We start from the raw sequence: 12,589 nt of genomic DNA on the forward strand, positions 1-12,589 counted from the left end.
AAAAAAAGTACATACAATTATATATTTTTCAAAATTGTCTTTTAGCTTTTTTTTTTGTACTGCTAGGTCCAGTTTTTTTTAAAATCCTAAAATTAAAGTTTTATTTTAAAAAAAAGCTCTCAAAAGTGAAAAAATAGTTACCAGTCAATATAGTGAATTTTTCACTTATTAATTTAATTTTTTTTTTAAAGTAAAAGTTGGTGCTATCGAGCAAAATAATATTCGGTGATAAGTCTTGATCTGAAGTCTTTGAAATGAAAGGAATATTTACTAATACTATATCTGAAAAAAAAGAAAGGTTATTCAACAATATTATCGGGATTAACTGTCCATTTAGTAATAAAACATATTTATTCTAGCTGTTATTCATATTGTGTGTGTTTAGCGGCACACAATCTCTTCGTCATAAATACAATTGAAACATCGATTAGAAATATCGTATTTCTAAAAGTTATTATATATCAGGTTTTTGTTCCCTTTTGGAGTAAAGTTATATTGTGATTGATAACCAAATTTGATTACTCAATAATTAATGTAAAGCTTGGTGTAAATTTTTAACGCTGATGGGTGATGGTAATTACTTGGACATCACTTTTTATGTTTATATGCATTTTTAAAAAAAAAGTATTTTTTGTTATTTATTACTGAATAATTTCTGCTTTCTATGTCTTTGTTTTATTGTGTTCACTGAATTATTACAAATATTTTAATTTTGTTAATGTCGGTGTATTCTAGTCATAACTATTGTTCCAAATTTATTATATTTTGAAGAAGAGAAAATAAATGTATATATCATATTCACTTCAGGTACTCTTATAATAATCGTAAGTACAATAATTGTCGAAAGATTTAGATCTACAAATTAATGTGAATGTAATCATTCTTAATCTTTACTAATAAGGATAAAACAATATGCTATATGCTCTATATTTAGGGTTGAACAACTAACAAATCAGTCGGAAATCTTGCACAACACAGTTACTAGGCAAAAATTTTAAACGCAAGTTGAAAAAAATTAACCATGACTTTATTTTTTTGTACAGATACAACCTAGATATACCTAAGATAACTTATGTTTACAGACAAATTTTATATTTCAGAGTACTTTATTAATTTATTATTAACTACCCGCAATTAACAATAATTAATAATTTTATAACTGTAGCTGAACTCATTTTGACCATGTTTCAAGTTTATGAATCCACTTATTAAAAAGTATATGTATGTTTTTTTTGTGACTTGCTTTTAATTTGCAAGATAATAATCGTTAGACATTGACAAGAAATAAAGGTGAAAGAGCCTTATTAAAATTATACGCATACAAATTAACTTTTGTTAGAAAGTTATCTAATTGTGCAATGTACGTAAGCAATAGTCGGCAATTCTAAAACTTTGATAGTGTTAAAAAAAAAAAGGAATATAAAAGTAGAAAATAACCTGATCAAAATATATTAATTATAGCGTTCCAAACAATCTCCAAATCAAAATTTATATAGCTAATGTTGTTGTGTACAGAATACATGGTAATAATATATACTAAATGTATCAAATTATAATATAACTTTATGAAAAATCAAATTTAAAAAAATAAATAATCCGTTTCCATTTGACATAAAAAAACCTTAAGTGTATATATTATATTTATATATTTATTGTATTAAAATTGCTCTTCCATAGTTTTTGTAGCTTAAAAATATTTCTTCTAATTAATTTTCATAGGTACAAAAGCATTATATAATGAAATTCCAGATATTCGTATATGAAAAAAAAAATATCTGTTATTAATTATATTATATTGCCAAATAGGAATATTTTTATTACAATGAATAAATAGATAATACTTTTGTGGAAATCTATATTTTTGAAGAGATTTGTCATTTACTACACATAAATTATTAAGTCTTGAGGCTATATTTTAAAATCCTACATTACAATTTTGTCATAAGTTTATTATATGTATAAATAAAGCTTTGAAAAGCACAATGAAATCGAAAACTTTGTATATTGTGTTAAGTGCAGTGTTTTATTGAATAAATATGATTATTAATTACTCTCTGTTATATTATCATGGAAAACCTGTTATCCTTAGTGTCAAGCCATCAACACAATGTTAAAGAGAGGAATCTGGATTTTCATACTTTTCAGGAGAGCGAAAAAACAGATCGGACCTTAATTTTTCACTTAATTTAGTGAGCCGAGGTGTAAGTTGGTAAGAATGCTACAACATTGGGTAGGCAACTATGTCGAGGTGTAAGTTGGTAAGAATGCTACAACATTGGGCAGGCAACTATGTCGAGGTGTAAGTTGGTAAGAATGCAACAACATTGGGCAGGCAACTATGTCGAGGTGTAAGTTGGCAAGAATGCTACAACATTGGGTAGGCAACTATGTCGAGGTGTAAGTTGGCAAGAATGCTACAACATTGGGTAGGCAACTATGTCGAGGTGTAAGTTGGCAAGAATGCTACAACATTGGGTAGGCAACTATGTCGAGGTGTAAGTTGGTAAGAATGCTACAACATTGGGTAGGCAACTATGTCGAGGTGTAAGTTGGTAAGAATTATAATTGGTAGATTGTGTCTCAAGTTTGCCCATTATCTTTATGTGGTCGTTAAGAGGGCATAGGCCGGTAAGAAGACTAATTTTGCTAGAGATTTATAAAGCCACCCTTATTGCAGCCGTGCATGTCGCTTTAAGAGCAACAGTCATGCTAAGGCATGCTATGAACATTGGTTAAAAGTTATTCCGAAATCGTTAGATGCGGTCTGGTGTATTGGTTAAAAGGGGTTCTCTTTTTAGGGAAGCCCTGGAGGAAGATTTCCATTGTTTAACATTTTTTACTGCAAGAAGCCTTATCCGGCACCCCATCCACACCCTGAGGCCCTCCCAGAACTGCCTAAAGTGCCAGCAGATATCCCCATCCTGAGGAGTATTAGTGAGGCCTGTTGTCATTCTGTCTGCCTTTTTGATTTCGATTATTCCAGCTTTTCCAAGAATATCCATTTTAATAATATTTTGGAAATTTTCTTACAGTTGGATGTATAGACATAGGGGTTTTTAAATGTGGCAAGTGCTGAAAGAAGGTGGCACGGTGGACAGTTATATTAATTGTTCCGACTATCTCAGGAGATGAACGGTGAAGATAGAGCAAAGACGATCCATAGACATCCTGTACCATTTTCAGACCTGGCTACGTCAATGAAAACAAATTCTGCTTCTATACTTAATAATATGTACTTAACGTTTTCTTTTGTATTATTGTTTAGTTAAATACAAAATGGTACATTTTTTGAAATACGTGTTCGTTTTACTTTGGTATTGAATGTAGAAAGTATGTCAATAAGTGTAGGCCGGGTTTGTGATGGAGGCCTGCGTGGGCAAGCAGACCAACAACAAATATGGGCAAAGAGCTCCTACAGCCGACACCTACGGTCTTCCACAACAAACCGATAATTAGGACTGATTTTCCTTCCACTTCTTTTCTAATCTCTCGTTAGAAAGCAGTACAAACCTGAAATCTCGATGTCCATTTCGTTCTGCACGTAAGCTCTGCTGGAATAACAATTCTTTCCAACTTAGATAGTTCCTCTGTATCATCTCTTACAAAACAGAATTACCACATCCGTAGCTTTCTCTTGAAAGATTTTAAACGAATGGTTGTTTATACAGCTGCCGCTCGAACACCAGATAGATTTTTTGGCCAAACGGGGACATCCCTAGGCTTGTCTATCTTGTCTAGGTGCAAGATTGCAAGTACAAATGATTACACGAGCGGATTCTGGGAATTAGTTACTTCCTGGAACTCAGATCGACCTCCGGACCTAATCACCATGTTCCAACTCTCTGACGATTCAAATGCAATAAGTAGAAAAAGGAAGAATAGGCCATACCAGGTTGACACACTGTACTTACTTCAGAGCCAAAACTCGCATTTGTGTCCGGCAAGTAGAATAAGGTTCATAGCGAGTTCTAAATAATTGACCTGTGTCACTCCTTGACATTTTTTGATGCATGCTTAGGAAAAGCAATGGACTCTTGCTTAACTTGACGCTCGTTTTGACCTAGCTACCTAGCAATGCTCACAGTTGTAGTGAACATCAAATCGTCCGTGAGAGAGAGTGAGTAGGAATAAGAGAGCAAGAGAGAGAATTAAATTTTAAACAAATGAATAAATAAATAAATAAATAAATAAAGAGAGTGAGTCGGAATAAGAGGGCAAAAGAGAGACATTGATGAGTGGGAGTAACAGAGAGAGAAAGAAAGAGAGAGAGAGAGAGAATTAGAAGAACACAATAATAATCGTACGTTCAAGCCATAATCAATCATGTAAAGAAAGAAAGGGAGAGAGAATAAAAAAAGAGAAACAGACAGTGAGTGAGTAGGAATATGAGAGCAAGAGAGACAAAGTGAGTAAGAGAAAGAAAATGAGAGAGAGAGAGAGAGAGAGAGAGAGAGTGAGAGAGAAAGAGACAAAGGTAAGCGAGAGAGTATGTGAGTGGGAGTAAGAGAGAAAAGAGAGATAGAAATAGAGATTTATAAAAACACAATAATAAACGTACATATAAAGTCATAATAAATTATGTAGAGAAAGAAAGAGAGAGAGAAAAAGGAGCGAGTGAGTGTAAGTTAATAAATGAGTGAGTGAGGGAGCGAGAGAGAGAGAGAGAGAGAGAGAGTGAGAGAGAGAAAGTGCGAGTGAGTGAAAGACTTTTCACAATATTTTGTGTCGACATGGGAAGCCTTCATTACTCCTTCCTTCTCCATACAGAAGTAAAGCGGCTAATAACAGTCTTCAGAAGAAAAATCCAGTTTTGGATTGATTCTGTTGAAAAGGAAGAGGTGGAGTCTAGTCCTGGGCTAAATGATTTAAAGAAAACAAACTGGTACTTGCGAACGTGCCGAGTGATGAAGTTGGGAGATGTCCTTTGATCAGTACTTCGAGATGTCCTTTGATCACTACTTTGAGATCTCCTTTGATCACTACTTCGAGATGTCCTTTGATCACTACTTTGAGATCTCCTTTGATCACTACTTCGAGATGTGCTTTGATCTCTACTTCGAGATCTCCTTTGAGCACTACTTCGAGATGTGCTTTGATCACTACTTCGAGATCTCCTTTGAGCACTACTTCCCAACGGCTCGAGATACAATGCTACAAGACAATGACTTTGGCCAAACGTCTTCAGTGTAGACAAAGTCAACCAGTCTATCGTCATGTGAATTCGAATATTGATAGACATTACTTCAGACTCCACCTTGAAATCTACTGTCGAGTCCGATACTTACTCCCATTTTTGACTCCGACTGGAAAACAAACACTTTCAACCACCCGTTGAAATAGCAAAACGCGTTCTTCTTCCATTTACCACAACTTACCTAGCGAATCCGGATTTTCTATCTATACAGCCACCAAAAGTAAATACCGAAGGCTAGATGCTGAGCCCGACATTCGTCTTCAGCAATAACAAATTAAACCCAACATATACACATTGGGCAGGCTAAAGAACATCACTCTTCCCATTAATTCTGTTTTGTCCAATTTGATTTTTGTGTTCCGGAGTTTGTAAATTAAGTTAAGTATGTCAATGTAAAGTTTGATTTCATAATGTTATCCCTCTCCATCACCTAATGTGGAATCGACTGGCTAATTTATAAAACTTTAATTTACTGAATATATACAGGGTGCCTTTTTAGATGGTCCGGCTGAATTTCTCTTGCATCAATGAGGCTATTTAAAAAACAAGTCTACATAGTTTCAAATTTGTGTGTTGTTTTGTATAGTTTCAAATGTTTACCTTTTTTTGGAGAAAGATTATACAGAGTACCTCAGGCCGAGTTCAACTTCAAATTTCAAATAGGACCCTATAACTCCTGACACACCATTTTAAACGATCTTTTATGCTAAAACAATGATGCTATCAGATTATAAATTGGTCAAAAAATGACAAAGTTAGGGAAAAAAGTTTGAAAAAAAAAGTCTTTGCTATGTATTAACATGTCATGTTTGAACTGCCTGCCTTGCGTAAAGGTGCAAAGATTTGGTCTTTTTAACCCTCTTCACCCGTGCTCAGAACGATATAGTCAGGGGAGATGGATTGACAAGCGTCTTCTATCCTTTGTCGCGTACTTCAACTAAGGTTGCTGGGTGATGATTGACCTGTTTTTTAAAAGGCCCAACAGAAAATAGTCAAGAGGAGGTAAATCGGGTGACCGAGGAGGCCAACGGGTCGGGCCTTCAGGTCCTCTGCCACCTATTCCGGAAGTGACGATTCAAATAACGCCTCACCTGCAAAGAATTGTGTGCCGGGCATCCATCAAGCTGGAGACTCATTCTTTGTGGTTGTTGCAGAGGAACATCATCTAATAGTGTTGGTAAAACCTCCCTCAAAGCACCATTTAAATTATTTTCGTAGAGTAAGGCCCAATTTTATTTATTTCCGAGAAGTCCACACCAAACGTTGATACTGTGAACCACCTGATGATGGCAAGAGTACAAAATTCTCGGATATCCTCTGCGTTTCAAAACGAACGTTCGAAAATTCGAAAAACGGTTTAGTATGCCATTAGAGTTGAACTAGGATTCATCAGTCATAGGGTGTAGGGAGAACGTAGAAAGTAAATAAATGTTGCAAGAGTACCTCTTCTTCGATTATGTAAGTATCTCTGTGAAGTTAGAGATCTTCCTCGCAAAACAACCAATTCTGTGCGAGCGTTCAAAGAAATGCCACCCCCGAACATCAATGACCCACCTGAGGAACCGTACATGGGGCGTGCCTTTCTCCTGACCGTCTCCATATGAAATTACGCCCATCTGAAGATTTGAAGCCGACTCTCACCTCATCTTTTAAGAGAATTCTTCCCAATGTATAATTCACATGTTCACATGCGAATTGAAGCCTGGCCTTGTCTTATGACATTTCTTATCTCAGTTCCATGAACGGTGCAGTTTCTTAGAGCCTGATGACGGATGAATTTTTCGTCTGTCTCATCTGTAGATCCTGTCCTGGCCTTCCAGTGTGAAGCCCTGGTTCTCTGAAGTGCCAAAGAACTCTTCCCATTCAATCTCCTGGCGCCTTCACGCTATCCGTACCCTTCCTCTAATAAAGTTATTTCCCTGACACTGTCATACTGACTCAAATGCCTGACTGGAGCCACTGAAAAAGGTTTAAGAATAAGAATAATATCAAATGAAATCAACGGAGGAAAAAACAACCTAAAGAGAACTCTAAGCGTAGCGGAATGGAAGGGCATACTGATACGTTTTGTACAAATGGGGTTAATTTTTAAAAAAGTAAACAAAGTAATATTCACTGTTTATTTTGACTGCGATAGCTAATAATTACTTGTGATGAAAGATAATGGATTTAATATTAAACTAAATAAATGGAGTGGCGCGTTAAATTTGGCCATCAGTGTAATAAGCGATTGTCGGGTAAAATGTGTCTCTCGATTGTATTCATTGAACGTGAAGTATGAGTGGGTTGATGGTGGAATTGGGTCCACTCTAAAAGAACTTTGAATATTCAGGTGCGTGAATTTTATGTAAGCACGGCACAATGTATTTCGGTACGAATAAGAGTGTCTCTAGGTTAAAAAAAACTGCATGGGTTGGCGACTGATATGACCTTGTCGATAGCCCTTAGATCCGAAGTAGATGATTCTCACGCAATCCCAAATTAATTTGTGTAGAACTTACAGCCTACTGATTTACTGATAAAAACGAAATAAGCTGCCTATTAACAAAAATCCCTTTGAATTCCTTTCAATAAACTATTCTTTCGGACCAGGTTCAATGTCAATTATTAAGTCACCGTATTGATTATAAAAGTGATTGCTAATTCATTCGCCGTTCTGGTAGGAACTACGTTCGATTTTCATATAAATGAGGCTCCAATTCACTAGATATACTCTTTCCAAACATGTATTCACAACGTTTAATTAAACCTCAATGACAGTTTAATTGAGCGTTATTAATATTTCTAATCGATTAAGTGATTATAAATTGACACGGTTTAACGAACGAGTTACAAAGCTTTTCAGTCATCTAAGCGATGGTGGGCAAATGCGTTTATTTGTATAAATCCCAAGTGCTGCCAATCTTTTTGTACACTCTGCACAGTGATGTGTAAGATAGAGAGTGAGTGAGTGAGAGTAAAAGAGAGAGAGAGAGAGAGAGAGAGAGAGAGAGAGAGAGAGAGAGANGAGAGGAGAGAGAGAGAGAGAGAGAGAGAGAGAGAGAGAGAGAGAGAGAGAGAGAGAGAGAGAGTGAGAGAGAGTTAATGACAGAGAGTGAGCTGATAACAAGCCTTAGGCAGCCATTGTCTTTATTGGCGGATAGGTGTCCGATATTTTGGAGTGTAGAACCACCAAAAATAGTTTGGTCCAAATCCATGACCCACCATCTGTGCATCTGTTAGTAATACTTTTAATAAGATTGTCACTCATTTTATAAGGAATTTCACTCCATAGACGTTGAAGCGCTGCACGCAGTTGTTACAGGTCAACTGGTTGCGGATGGTGATCGAAAAGCCTTGTTTGCAATGCAACCTAATGGGATTGAGGTCTGGAGACAATTGGGGAAGGGACAGATGGGAAATTACCATGTTTTCGAAACATTGATGACGAATTCGGCCTCTGGTATTGCATTGTCATCCAGAAATCGAAAATCCCTGCCATTGAGAGCCCTGGTTTGAGGGATGTATTCCTCGATAATTTCTTGGACGTAACGGACTCCGGTGGGTTGCCTTCGACAATACGGAGTCCAGCTCGTCCTCCAGTGTAAATCCCACCGCAGACCATTACACCGCATCCCCCAAACTGCACTGAAGGGAGCATGAACGGGGCATTGTACGCATCCCCTGTTCTCCTCTTCGGCGCCTGATATCACTATACAGACAGAAACGCGACTCATCAGTAAACATATCAGCATTCCAATTGATGTTCACTTCTAGGTGCTCGCTGCATCATATTCTTCTGAGTTGCAGGTGGCGGGCTTTTGCTGCAGGTCGTCTCAAAATGGCATACGATGTCCCTGTTGATAAAGGCCTTGAAACTCTTGTACCTCATTTAGTACTTGGCGGGCACTACGGAAAGGAATCCGTCTTGCAGCAATGACATTATTTCTATTCTCCCTTAGCGTCGTAATGCGCTGACATCCACTATCAGGCCTCCTTTTGGCACTTCCAGTCTCTCGGAATCGGGCTAAAGCCGCTCTGAGAAAAGCTAACCGCCTCTGCGATATCCACTTGCCAGTGACCTCGATGACTCTTTCTCACAATAGTTTTGAGAACTTCTGATTCAAGATGATGTCTTTCCATGGTTAAACAAAATACAACTGGATTAAAATGGAGAAAAGATGAGAAAAGGTGTCTAGAAAACTAGCAATCTTCATCTTTTCTAGTCATTAGTCAATCTGTTATTAAAAATGAGGATTAACATTTATTTGTTTTTGGTTTGTATTTTCTGTTTTGTTTTATACAGCTAACAAGAATACATCGGTTAATTTAATTAAAATTAGTAGAATAAAAATAAATTACAAATATCCCTATTCATTTTTGAGCAGTTTAGGGCGGTGCGAAGACCTATGCAGGCTGAACTTAACGAAAAATTATTCAGATATCGATTAACGGTCACTAATCTCTACACATTTCTTAACGAAAAGTCTAGATAAAAATATAGATTGCCTAACAGACCAATATTGGTCGTGGTAGGTACAGGAGAGAAGACTCCTTTTAACCTTAATATTTAAAAGACTTTTGTGAACTGCCATTTCTTGGTTGACTGGGAATATCGACATAAGAAAGGACAGATATGGCAGATATGTTACATGTAAGGTAATAAAATTTTTACGCAATAAAATAAATCACATAAGCGATGGAATTGTGATAATCTTCTTGCAAGCTTAATTACTCAAAACTCAAATAAGCGCCCGAGATATTGTGGTAAATCGGGATGGTACAACGTTCCATCCGTCGGTTTCGTACATTTTCCCGGCTGTCCTTTAAAGGTTGAACTTTTGGTCTTTGGTGACGATGTGATACACAAACGTCAAATTTTGAACCCAGTCGAATAAAGGAAGGAGAAGCGACTTTCTGCACCGCCGCCTCCGAGCTGGGTCATACAACTCCTCAGAAGGCATTCTCGGTAGGCGGGGAAGAGTGAGTCAGTTTTGACGTCACGTGAGCCTCTAACTTAAGCCTATTCCCACTTAGCGGACTTCATTCTCGTTTCCGTGCTTCCACCGTCGACTTCTTCTTCGTTTCGAGTAAGTCGGATTTTCTATCCTACCTAAAAGATTTTTCTTTAATCCACGAGTTTTATATAATGGAAATGAAAGTTTGGATTTGTCATTTCCATTTATAAACTTTCCTTTACTTTCATTTTTTTTTTCTTTGCGTTTGATGTTAATAAAATTTGTATCATAAAATACTAGATTTTTCTATTGGTCGGTATTTGCTTCAACGAAATAGCAAAAAAAAAAAAAAAAAAAAAACAGACAAATATGAACTGCTCATAGAATTTTTAACATTGGCCATGGAAAATTTTAAATTTTAACATTGCCTGTCCTCTTATTGTTTATGATATTCCATAGACGGAGACCAAAACTAATTTTGTTTTGGTTGTCTCGTTCTATGGAATATTATAAATAACAGGATTTAAAAAAAAATAATAATAAAACAACCTACAGAGGGTAAACAATTTGGGGGGGGGGTGTTTGAGGGGCAACAATATTATCAATTAAAGATATAGTTTTTAATATTTAAACTCGGTTAATGAGGATAATCGGTAGTTATGACATTCAGTTATGACATAGGGTCGAGGATAGTCGAGTTTTATGAATTATCGATTAATCCGCAGTGGTATTGGGTGGCACGGGGTCACTGGTGCATCATGACATCCGTCGATTTACCACGTTTTATTGCCCAATGCAGAGATATATTTAATAAAAGCCTCTGCCGGATGTTTTTTTATAAAATTATAAATTTTTTCCAAAAATCCTTTTTTTTTTTAACCGAATCGAACTTGTTGACTTTACAACCGGTAGTTTCTATGAATCTAGTAATAAATTTATTGAGGATGTTTCCTGTTTTTTTTTTTTTTTTTTTTTTTTTTTTTCAATTGTTGTATGGCGTATAATGGGTTTAATCTTGCCGAGGACATCGCAATTCCCAACTAAAATTTGACCCGATAGTTTTTCCGGAAGATTTTCCCAGCGGTCCGAACACAATTTTCAACAGCGACCATTCAATTTTTGTAGTAAATTCACCAGTTTTCGTGGTCCGCTTGACGAATTAATATCTTCGTAGTAAAGGTCATATTCACCCGATTAAGAATAGGCCATACGAGGTTGACACACGGACTCTTTGGCTCAAAGCTTGCGTACGTGTCAGGCATGTAGAAAAAGTCTTATGTGTTCCATAAACCCCTTGGCTCCATATAGAAATCCTATGAATGCCACCCGATACGAGAATCGTGCTTGACTACGGCATCAAGTATCTAGATCTGATTTTTGGAGAAATAGGACTGTTTTACCGTATACAGTATTTTATAGATATCTCGTTTTGAGTTTCTTTGGTATATTGAAACTAAATGAATTTATTAGTGTGAAGGTGTAGTTGACTGGGCCGATGGCGGAATGTTGACCCATTGATCCTCAATTAGGGACCTTATTGATAATAACAGAAGGACTCAGGACATATCATCGATGTAGCAGCCCCTTTTCTTGCAAGGGCGTCCGTTCTTTCGTTGCCCTCTACTCCCACATGTCCTGGGACCCAGCAGAGGGTGACTTTGTTTAGCTTAACTTAACTTAATTTAGTTTTGTTTTGCAATTCAGCACCAGTTTTGAGCTAATGATGTTTGAGCTTAGTGCTTTGATGTCTGTTGCATAGCTACATTCTTGTCTTTTTTACACTTTGTTCAAATTAAACCGAGCACATCTCTCAATTGCATAGACTTCAAGCTAGAAGACCTAGGAAGAACCGTACATTTTTACGTTTGCATCTAGGAACTGCATTGATTGATCTAGCTGTTGACAGCACCCGGAGCCCACCTCGGCAAAGCTGGACTTGCCGGTAGACTGAGAGAAGCGATGGTTCATTTCTGTACATGTCTGTACATAAATGTGTAGATTTGAGCTTACATAAATCCTAATACAAAAAAAAGCTTTAAGAAAGCGCTAGGAAAAATATAGAGATTAACAGCTCAAGAGTTACTCGATTCGTTACCTTTGGACTTCCATTACAGCCTATCGGTGGAATTTCATTTATTTCACAAACCGCCAGTCATTCCTCCAAGATTTAATATCCGAATTCTCTAATAAATTTTTTTTTGTTAATTTAACAACAAAGGGCTGTACTATGACTGTTATTCCTGTTGGGCTCGTGGATACGGATTCGTGTATTTCAACTGAGCTGGATGGATTCGGCCGTGGATCGATTGCGGGTTTGTGCTTTGGACTTTGCCTTGAATAAATAATAATATATTTTATTGCATATTGTTATTTATAAATTTTTTTAATTTGTCAATTTTTCTATAAGTATTAGCAGCATAGAAGATATCCGTCTGGAGTGTCGTTTAAAAAATACAAA

At 36.5% G+C, this 12,589-nt stretch overlaps 1 protein-coding gene across 2 annotated transcripts in view; it reads left to right on the plus strand.

Annotated features, from left to right (window-relative positions):
• The first annotated feature begins 10,158 nt into the window (after nt 1-10,158).
• Nucleotides 10,159-12,589, plus strand: part of LOC106670505 (outer dense fiber protein 3-like) — a 26,967-nt gene continuing 24,536 nt past the window's right edge. For both annotated transcript variants that reach the window (XM_014400938.2, XM_014400939.2), the window contains exon 1: nt 10,159-10,263. The gene's annotated coding sequence lies outside the window, so the exon portion shown is untranslated. The remainder of the gene's footprint in view (nt 10,264-12,589) is intronic.

This window comes from Cimex lectularius, unplaced genomic scaffold (assembly GCF_000648675.2).
Source record: "Cimex lectularius strain Harlan isolate CLEC.00 unplaced genomic scaffold, Clec_2.1 scaffold31, whole genome shotgun sequence".
NCBI classification, from domain to species: domain Eukaryota; kingdom Metazoa; phylum Arthropoda; class Insecta; order Hemiptera; family Cimicidae; genus Cimex; species Cimex lectularius.